The sequence below is a fragment of the Zophobas morio genome, unplaced genomic scaffold, assembly GCF_036711695.1.
Source record: "Zophobas morio isolate AGI-343-1 ecotype UQ-CSIRO unplaced genomic scaffold, CSIRO_AGI_Zmor_V1 ptg000033l, whole genome shotgun sequence".
Taxonomy (NCBI): Eukaryota; Metazoa; Arthropoda; class Insecta; order Coleoptera; family Tenebrionidae; genus Zophobas; species Zophobas morio.
In genome coordinates this window covers 1,482,433-1,493,341 of record NW_026972138.1, presented here as the reverse complement: position 1 = coordinate 1,493,341, position 10,909 = coordinate 1,482,433, and the positions used below count along the sequence as shown (strand labels likewise).

Sequence of the window (10,909 nt, the reverse complement as noted above, 5' to 3'; positions counted from 1 at the left end):
TTCTTATCTGTCGTGCCTCGAGTTAATATGCCTGTCACGTTTGAAAAGTCTCAAAAATTGATAAATTTGTTTAGGAAAATTGTTTTAAATGATATTAGAAATAAATTTAATGTGTTGTTAAAATGAATCCAAATTTAAAAAATCAAAATTACAACATCTTGCATTTAACTTTGAAATTTTGGAATCGGTTTTGGTTATCGTAAGCATGTTAAATCGTTAATCAAATTTTCTTCGTTTATGCCCCTAAAACAATAATGACATGATTTTCCAATTTTGCCGATTTAATTCACGTTTATAGTTTCTCCAGTTCTAATTGGGTTTTATGATGCATAAAAGTTAACTTGCTTAACAACAGATTACTACTGCCGGTGATAAGACAGTCATAAATACGAATTAAACCATTATACTGTATAATGGGTATGGGCGTGGTTAAATCCTTATTTATGGCTGTCCCATCATCGGCAGTAGTAAGTTAACTTTTACAAAAAGAGGTAATATCATAAAACTTTAATATTTACCTGTTTTTTCATCTATTTTAAGGTGTATTTTTTTCAGAATAGGTAAGTTCTTTTATGTTTTATTAATTCTGAAAGTACTTATTTGAAAAAATCTCGGGTAGTTCTTGATACTTTTTTATCAAATTTGAAAGAATCTTAGAGGTTTTTAGTATTCAATTTTTTTGAGAATGTGGAAAGATCTACAGGGTTACTGATGCTTTGTTTAAAAAAAATAAAGAGTCTCAAGAGTCCCTGGTGTATTTTTTAACAGTGTAAAAGCATTTTGGAACCCATTACATTTTTTCATTTTGAAAGAATTTGAAAAAAATCCCATATAGTCCCGATTTTCTTTCTAATTACTCATTTTATTGGATTAAAGTGGATTTTATTTATTGGCTTATTGAGATCAAGATTGAATTTTATTGTCAAGTGGTAGAATCTACACTTACAAAAAATTCAAAGTAGCCCCGCCCACCCACCCGGTTTCCATTCTGATCGACCATTTTATTGGAAAAAAGTTGGTTGTTTTTAGGTATATTGATAAATAGTGGAATTTTGACAAAAATGTAAAATTAACCCCACCCACTTCTGCTTTTGAATTTCATTGATTTATTTTATTTACTCTGAGATGAAAATTGAATTCTATTTTGTCGAGTGGACGAAAAAAAAAATCAAATTGGGACGCCTTATGCTTTTATTAATTTTGAAATTATTTGAAAAAATTCGTAGTAGGTACTTTTTTAAAAAAAATTGAAAAAAATCTTGGAAGCCATGTGTTATATTTTTTAAAGAATATTAGAAGATATTGGGACCGTTTTATCTTTTATTAATTCTGAAAATATTTGAAAAAATTTCGGATCGTCCTTGGTATTTTTTTATAAAATTTGAAAAAATCTTAGGTGTTCTTAGTGTTTTCTTTTTTTTAGAATGTGAAAAGATCTCAGGGGCTACTGGTGATTTATCTTTAAAAGAGATCAAATCCTCAGGAGCCCCAATATATTTTTTTAAGAATGTAAAAGCATTTTGGGATGTCTTATGTTTTTTAATTTTGAAAAAAAAAAAAAAAGAAAAAATCTCGGGTAGTCCCTGGTATTTTCTGTAGAAAGTTGGAAAAAAAATGGCCCCGCCCACCCACCCGGTTTTCTTTCTAATCACCCATTTTATTGGATTAAAGTGGATTTTCAATCGATAAGCACTGGAATTTTCAATTTAACAACTTATCTTTTATTAATTTTGAAAGAATTTGACAAAATCCCGAAAAGTCAGTTTTTACAGAACGTTTGAAAGAATCTTGGGAACCCTTCGTGTTTTATTTTTTAGAGAATGTGAAAAGATCTTGGGGGCTACTGGTGCTTCATCTGTAAAAGAATTTGAAAGAGCCTCAAGAGCCCCTGTTGTATTTTTTAACAGTGTACAAGCATTACGTTTTTGTTCATTTTGAAAGAAATTGAAAAAATCCCGTATAGTCCCTGATGTTTTTTTTAGGAAATTTGAAAGAATCTCGGAAGCCTCGTGTTGTATTTTTTAAAGAAATTAAAAGATGTTAAGGGTTACTGGTGTTTTATCTTTAAAAGAGTTTAAAAGAGCCTTAAGAACCTTGGTGTATGGTTTTAAGAATGTAAAAGCATCTTGGGACCTCTTATATTTTTTAATTAAAAAAAAAAGAGAAAATGTGGGGTCGTCCCTGGTACTTTTTGTAGAAAGTTCGAAAAAAAAAATGGTCCCGCCCACCCACCCAATTTTCTTTCTAATGACACATTTTATTGGATTAAAGTAGATTTTCAATCGACAAGCAGTGGAATTTTGAATTTTATTGGCTTATTTTAAGTACTCTGAGATCAAAATTGAATTTTATAGTCAAGTGGTAGAATCTACACTTCAAAAAATTCAAAGTAGCCCCGCCCACCCACCCGATTTCCATTCTGAGCGATCATTTTATTGGAAAAAAGTTGGTTGTTTTTAAGTATGTTGATAAATAGTGGAATCTTGACAAAATTGCAAAATTAACCCCATCCACTTCTGCTTTTGAATTTCATTGGCTTATTTTATTTACTCTGAGATGAAGACGAAAAAAACATTCCAATTGGGAGGCCTTGTGTTTTTATTAATTTTGAAACAATTCGAAAAAATTCGTAATGGCCTCTGGTACTTTTTAAAAAAATTTGAAAAAATCTCGCTTGACAACAGATTACTACTGCCGGTGATGAGACAGTCATAAATACGGATTAAACCATTATAATGGGTACGGGCGTGGTTAAATCCTTATTTATGGTTGTCCCATCACCGGCAGTAGTAATCCATTGTTAAGGAACTTAACTTTTACAAAAAGAGGTAATATCATAAAACTTTAATATTTAACTGTTTTTTCACCTATTTTAAGGTGTATTTTTTTCAGAATGTGCAAGTTTTTTATGTTTTATTAATTCTGAAAGTATTTGAAAAAATCTCGGGTAGTTCTTGGTACATTTTTATCAAATTTGAAAGAATTTTAGAGGTTTTTAGTGTTTAATTTTTTTGAGAATGTGGAAAGATCTAGGGGGTTACTGATGCTTTCTTAAAAAAAAAATAAAAATAAAAAGAGCCTCAAGAGTCCCTGGTGTATTTTTTAACAGTGTAAAAGCATTTTGAAAGAATTTGAAAAAAATCCCATATAGTCCGTGATATTTTTTTTTTAGGAAATTTGAAAGAATCTTGGGGGTTACTGGTGTTTTGTCTTTAAAAAAGTTTAAAAGAGCCTTAAGAACCTTAGTGTATGGCTTTAAGAATCTAAAAGTATCTTGGAGCCTCTGGTTTTTTAATTTTGATAAAAAAATTAGAAAATCTCGGGTAGTTCCTGGTATTTTTTGTAGAAAGTTTGAAAAAAAGTGGCCCCGCCCACCCACCCGATTTTCTTTCTAATCACCCATTTTATTGGATTAAAGTGGATTTTATATCAACAAGTAGTGGAATCTTGAATTTTATTGGCTAATTTTAAGTGCTCTGAGATCAAAATTGAATTTTATAGTCAAGTGGTAGAATTTACACTTTAAAAAATTCAAAGTAGCCCCGCCCACCCACCCGGTTTCCATTCTGATCGATCATTTTATTGGAAAAAAGTTGGTCGTTTTTAGGTATATTGATAAATAGTGGAATTTTGACAAAAATGTAAAATTAACCCCACCCACTTCTGCTTTTGAATTTCACTGATTTATTTTATTTACTCTAAGATGAAAATTGAATTCTACTTTGTCGAGTGGACGAAAAAAAATTCAAATTGGGACGCCTTATGCTTTTATTAATTTTGAAATAATTTGAAAAAATTCGTAGTAATCCCTGGTACTTTTTTAAAAAGTTTGAAAAAAATCTTGGAAGCCTTGTGTTATATTTTTTAAAGAATATTAGAAGATATTGGGACCGTTTTATCTTTTATTAATTCTGAAAAAATTTGAAAAAATTTCGGATCGTCTTTGGTATTTTTTTATAAAATTCGAAAAAATCTTAGGTGTTCTTAGTGTTTTCTTTTTTTTAGAATCTGAAAAGATCTCGGGGGCTACTGGTGTTTTATCTTTAAAAGAGATCAAATCCTCAGGAGCTCCAATATATTTTTTTAAGAATGTAAAAGCATCTTGCGACTCTTTATCTTTTATTAATTTTGAAAGAATTTGAAAAAATCCCGAAAAGTCTGTTTTTACAGAACGTTTGAAAGAATCTTGGAGACCCTTCGTGTTTTATTTTTTAGAGAATGTGAAAAGATCTTGGAGGCTACTGGTGCTTCGTTTTTAAAAGAATTTGAAGAAGCCTCAAGAACCCCTGTTGTATTTTTTAACAGTGTAAAAGCATTACGTTTTTGTTCATTTTGAAAGAATTTGAAAAAATCCCGCATAGGCCCTGATTATTTTTTTGTAGGAAATTTGAAAGAATCTTGGAAGCCTCGTGTTGTATTTTTTAAAGAAATTAAAAGATCTTAGCGGTTACTGGTGTTTTGTCTTTAAAAGAGTTTAAAAGAGCCTTAAAAACTTTAGTGTATGGTTTTAGTAAGTAAGTTTATTATATATTTAGGAATGTAAAAACATCTTGGGACCTCTTATGCTTTTTAATTTTGAAAAAAAAAGAAAAAAATCTCGGGTAGTCCTTGGTATTTTTTGTAGAAAGTTCGAAAAAAAAATGGCCCCGCCCACCCACCCGGTTTTCTTTCTAATCACCCATTTTATTGGATTAAAGTGGATTTTCAATCGATAAACAGTGGAATTTTGAATTTTATTGGCTTATTTTAAGTACTCTGAGATCAAAATTGAATTTTATTGCCAAGTGGTAGAATCTACACTTCAAAAAATTCAAAGTAGCCCCTCCCACCCACCCGGTTTCCATTCTGATCGATCATTTTATTGGAAAAAAGTTGGTTGTTCTTAGGTATATTGATAACTAGTGGAATTTTGACAAAAATGTAAAATTAACCCCACCCACTTCCACTTTTGAATTTCATTGGCTTATTTTATTTACTCTAAAATGAAGATTGAATTCTACTTTGTCGAGTGGACGACAAAAAAAATCAAATTGGGACGTCTTCTGTTTCTATTAATTTTGAAATTATTTGAATAAATTCGTAGTTGGTACTTTTAAAAAAAAAATTGAAAAAATCTTGGAAACCTCGTGTTGCATTTTTTAAAGAATATTAGAAGACATTGGGATCGTTTTATGTTTTATTAATTCTGAAAAAAATTTAAAAATCTCGGGTCGTCTTTGGTACTTTTTTATAAAATTTGAAAGAATCTTAGGTGTTCTTAGTGTTTTCTTTTTTTTAGAATGTGAAAAGATCTCGAGAGCTACTGGTGATTTATCTTTAAAAGTGATCAAATCCTCAGGAGCCCCAATATATTTTTTTAAGAATGTAAAAGCATCTTGGGATGTCTTACGTTTTTTAATTTAAAAAAAAAAAAGAACAAAATCTCGAGTAGTCCCTGGTATTTTTTGTAGAAAGTTCGAAAAAAAAAATTTATTGTCAAGTGATAGAATCTACACTTCAAAAAATTCAAAGTAGCCCCGCCCACCCACCCGGTTTTCGTTCTGATCGATCATTTTATTGGAAGAAAGTTGGTTGTTTTTAGGTATATTGATAAATAGTGGAATCTTGACAAAAATGTAAAATTAACCCCACCCACTTCGGCTTTTGAATTTCATTGGTTTATTTTATTTACTCTGAGATGAAGATTGAATTCTACTTTGTCGAATGGACGAAAAAAAAATTCAAATTGGGACGCCTTATGTTTTTATTAATTTTGAAATAATTTGAAAAAATTCGTAGTGATTTCTGGTACCATTTTAAAAAAGTTTGAAAAAATCTTGGAAGCCTAATGTTGTATTTGTTAAAGTATATTAGAAGATTTTGTGGGCTAATGGTGCATTGTCTTTAAAAAAGTTCTAAAAAGCCTCAAAAGCCCCTCCTGTATTTTTTCACAGTGTCAAAGCATTTTGGAACCCCTTACGTTTTTTTCATTTTGAAAGAACTTGAAAAAATTCCACATAGTCCCTGATATATTTTTTTAAGGAAATTTGAAAGAATCTTGGAAGCCTCTTGTGTTGTATTTTTTTAAAAATGTTAAAAGATCTTGGAAGTTACTGGTATTTTGTCTTTAAAAGAGTTTAAAAGAGCCTTAAAAAATTTTGTGTATGGTTTTAGGAATGTAAAAGCATCTTGGGACCTCTTATGCTTTTTAATTTTGAAAAAAAAAGAAAAAAATCTCGGGTAGTCCCTAGTATTTTCTGTAGAAACTTCCAAAAAATGGCCCCACCCACCCACCCGGTTTTCATTCTGATCGATCATTTTATTGGAAAAAAGTAGGTTGTTTTTAGGTATATTGATAAATAGTGGAATCTTGACAAAAATGTAAAATTAACCCCACCCACTTCGGCTTTTGAATTTCATTGGCTTATTTTATTTAGTCTTAGATGAAGACTGAATTCTACTCTGTCGAATGGACGAAAAAAAAATTCAAATTGGGACGCCTTACGTTTTTATTAATTTTGAAATAATTTGAAAAAATTCGTAGTGATTTCTGGTACCATTTTAAAAAAGTTTTAAAAAATTTTAGAAGCCTTGTGTTGCATTTTTTAAAGAATATTAGAAGACCTTTGGATCGTTTTATGTTTTATTAATTCTGAAAAAAATTGAAAAATTGTCGGGTCGTCTTTGGTATTTTTTTATAAAATTTGAAAGAATGTTAGATGTTCTTAATGTTTTCTCTCTTTTTTTTAGAATATGAAAAGATCTCGGGGGTCACTGGTGTTTTATCTTTAAAAGAGATCAAATCCTCAGGAGCTCCATTATATTTTTTTAAGAATGTAAAAGCATCTTGCGACTCTTTATCTTTTATTAATTTTGAAAGAATTTGAAAAAATCCCGAAAAGTCCATTTTTACAGAACGTTTGAAAGAATCTTAGGGACCCTTCGTGTTTTATTTTTTAGAGAATGTGAAAAGATCTTGGGGGCTATTGGTGCTTCATCTGTAAAAGAATTTGAAAGAGCCTCAAGAGCCCCTGTTGTATTTTTTAACAGTGTACAAGCATTACGTTTTTGTTCATTTTGAAAGAATTTGAAAAAATCCCGTATAGTTCCTAATGTGTTTTTTTAGGAAATCTGAAAGAATCTTGGAAGCCTCTTGTGTCGTATTTTTTAAAAAATGTTAAAAGATCTTGGAAGTTACTGGTGTTTTGTCTTTAAAAGAGTTTAAAAGAGCCTTAAGAACTTTAGTGTATGGTTTTAAGAATGTAAAAGCATCATGGGACCTCTTATGTTTTTTAATTTTGAAAAAAAAAGAACAAAATCTCGGGTAGTCCCTGGTATTTTCTGTAGAAAGTTCGAAAAAAATGGCCCCGCCCACCCACCCGGTTTTCTTTCTAATCACCCATTTTATTGGATTAAAGTGGATTTTCAATCGATAAACAGTGGAATTTTGAATTTTATTGGCTTATTTTAAGTACTCTGAGATCAAAATTCAATTTTATTTCCAAGTGGTAGAATCTACACTTCAAAAAATTCAAAGTAGCCCCGCCCACCCACCCGGTTTCCATTCTGATCGATCATTTTATTGGAAAAAAGTTGGTTGTTTTTAGTTATATTGATAAAAAATAGTGGAATTTTGACAAAAATGTAAAATTAACCCCACCCAATTCTGCTTTTGAATTTCATTGGCTTATTTTATTTACTCTTAGACGAAGACCAAATTCTACTCTGTCGAGTAGGCGAAAAAAACATTCAAATTGGGACGCCTTATGTTTTTATTAATTTTGAAATAATTTGAAAAAATTCGTAGTGATTTCTGGTACCATTTTAAAAAAGTTTGAAAAAATCTTAGAAACCTCGTGTTGCATTTTTTAAAGAATATTAGAAGACATTTGGATCGTTTTATGTTTTATTAATTCTGAAAAAAATTGAAAAAATCTCGGGTCGTCTTTGGTATTTTTTTATAAAATTTGAAATAATCTTAGGTGTTCTTAGTGTTTTCTTTTTTTTAGAATGTGAAAAGACCTCGGGGGCTACTGATGTTTTATCTTTGAAAGCGATCAAATCCTCAGGATCCCCAATATATTTTTTTAAGAATGTAAAAGCACCTTGCGACTATTTATCTTTTATTAATTTTGAAAGAATTTGAAAAAATCCCGTATAGTCCCTGATGTTGTTTTTTTTTTTTAGGAAATTTGAAAGAATCTTGGAAGCCTCGTGTTGTATTTTTTAAAGAAATTAAAATATCTTAAGGGTTACTGGTGTTTTGTCTTTAAAAGAATTTAAAAGAGCCTTAAGAACCTTAGTGTACGGTTTTAAGAATGTAAAAGCATCATGGGACCTCTTATGTTTTTTAATTTTGAAAAAAAAAAGAACAAAATCTCGAGTAGTCCCTGGTATTTTTTGTAGAAAGTTCGAAAAAAAATGGCCCCGCCCACCCACCCGGTTTTCTTTCTAATCACCCATTTTATTGGATTAAAATGGATTTTCAATCGATAAGCAGTGGAATTTTGAATTTTATTGGCTTATTTTAAGTACTCTGAGATCAAAATTGAATTCTATTGTCAAGTGGTAGAATCTACACTTGAAAAAGATCAAAGTAGCCCCGCCCACCACCCGGTTTTCATTCCGATCGATCATTTTATTGGAAAAAAGTTGGTTGTTTTTAGATATATTGATAAATAGTGGAATCTTGACAAAAATGTAAAATTAACCCCACCCACTTCTGCTTTTGAATTTCATTGGCTTATTTTATTTACTCTGAGATGAAGATTGAAATCTACTTTGTCGAATGAACGAAAAAAAAATTCAAATTTGGACTTCTTATGTTTTTATTAATTTTGAAATTATTTGAATAAATTCGTAGTAGGTACTTTTTAAAAAAAATTTGAAAAAATCTTGGAAACCTCGTGTTGCATTTTTTAAAGAATATTAGAAGACATGGTGGGATCGTTTTATGTTTTATTAATGCTGAAAAAAATTGAAAAAATCTCAGGTCGTCTTTGGTATTTTTTTTATAAAATTTGAAAGAATCTTAGGTGTTCTTAGTGTTTTCTTTTTTTTTAGAATGTGAAAAGATCTCGGGGGCTACTGGTGATTTATCTTTAAAAGAGATCAAATCCTCAGGAGCCCCAATATATTTTTTTAAGAATGTAAAAGCATATTGGGACCTCTTATGTTTTTTAATTTTGAAAAAAAAAGAAAAAATCTCGGGTAGTCCCTGGTATTTTTTGTCGAAAGTTGGAAAAAAAATGGCCCCACCCACCCACCCGGTTTTCTTTCTAATCAGAATCACTCATTTTATTGGAAAAAAGTTGGTTGTTTTTAGGTTTATTAATAAAAAGTGGAATCTTGACAAAAATGTAAAATTAACCCCACCCACTTCGGCTTTTGAATTTCATTGGCTTATTTTATTTAGTCTTAGATGAAGACTGAATTCTACTCTGTCGAATGGACGAAAAAAAAATTCAAATTGGGACGCCTTATGTTTTTATTAATTTTAAAATAATTTGAAAAAATTCGTAGTGGTCTCTGGTACTTATTTAAAAAAGTTTGGACAAATCTCGGAAGCCTCGTGTTGTATTTTTTAAAGAATATTAGAAGATCTTGTAGTGACTGCATTAGTGTACTAGCCCCGCCCACCCACCCTTATTTTTTTTGAGGTTCTATCATCTGCCAAAATCAGTTTTGTTTTGCTAACCTGTGCTGTTTTCATTCTAACGATTTTACTTCTGTTCACTATAAGATCCACCTTTCATTCATACCAGATAAAATAAATCACTGAAACGGAGGCGGGGTGGGTGGGCGGGGCTAATTATATTCTTTTTTCAAAGGGGAGTGGAAACTAATAGAATCTAGGATAAGGAAAACCTAAAAAAGCGCTAATCGTAATTTTTTTCCATAAAAAAGGAAAAGTAATTTCTTGTATAAAAATTTATTTTATATTTCAAGCAAGCAATTTAACATTTCACCCCATTTTTAAGATTATTTTTTAAAAAGTTGTGGATTTCTAAAGATTTTGACCATGATTTCGGCGGATCCATATAGAAACTGCTGACTTTGAGATTTGAACTTTCCTCGCCCCTAAAGTGCAGCCCAATGAATCCAGCTTCTTCGAAAAATTATAAACTATGAAATGAAGATGAATATGAAACCTCTGTGTCGTAAATCGAGAAATCAATAAATTAAAATATCGAAAAAGTGAAAAATCAAGAAACGACAAATCGAAAACTTAAAAATAGAAAAATTGGAAAATCGGATACCACAAGTCAAAAACTAATACTTACATTTGACTCTAATAACTAATAAAATAAGATAGTTTACTTGATAACAAAAAATTATCTTTTCTTTTTGACAAGTCTGAAGGTCAAACTTAAATTACTTGAATGACTGATAAATTGATAAACGGCATTGTTGCTGTGTGACTATTAAAAAAAAACACACAATGCAGCTAGAAATCTAAGATCTTAATAAAATTCCAAAATATTTTATTCAGATTTGTACTTTTAAGCAAAAAACTTTTATTAACGTAGTTTTCATTGTTCGTCAGTAATTGTTTTAAGTATCTTATCAACGCTATTTTAGTGCAAAAGACGATAACGTTAATGACAAACGGTGCGCACTTGGTATTTAAAAACAATACTTAACCCATAAATAGTACAAAAGTTACTGCACATGCAATGAAAAACCAACGGAAAAACGAGTAAGTAAATTATTTATTGTTGTTTAAAACTGAACTGTCTCCTTAAATTACAAAAAAAAAAACAAAACATTGTCTCGGAATTGAAGTTCAAAAAAAAAAGTAACAGACAAGGTCCCACCGAGATTTGAACTCGGATCGCTGGATTCAGAGTCCAGAGTGCTAACCATTACACCATGGGACCTGCTTGTTAGCACCGGTTACCAATCGTGTGAAAAACCCACACCCCACTAA

The 10,909-nt window shown here is 30.4% G+C and overlaps 1 non-coding gene across 1 annotated transcript; it reads right to left on the bottom strand.

Annotated features, from left to right (window-relative positions):
• Positions 1 to 10,787: 10,787 nt before the first annotated feature.
• Positions 10,788 to 10,859, bottom strand: Trnaq-cug (transfer RNA glutamine (anticodon CUG)). The gene has a single exon. It is a non-coding gene; the product is annotated as a tRNA-Gln (tRNA).
• Between the last annotated feature and the right edge of the window lie 50 nt (positions 10,860 to 10,909).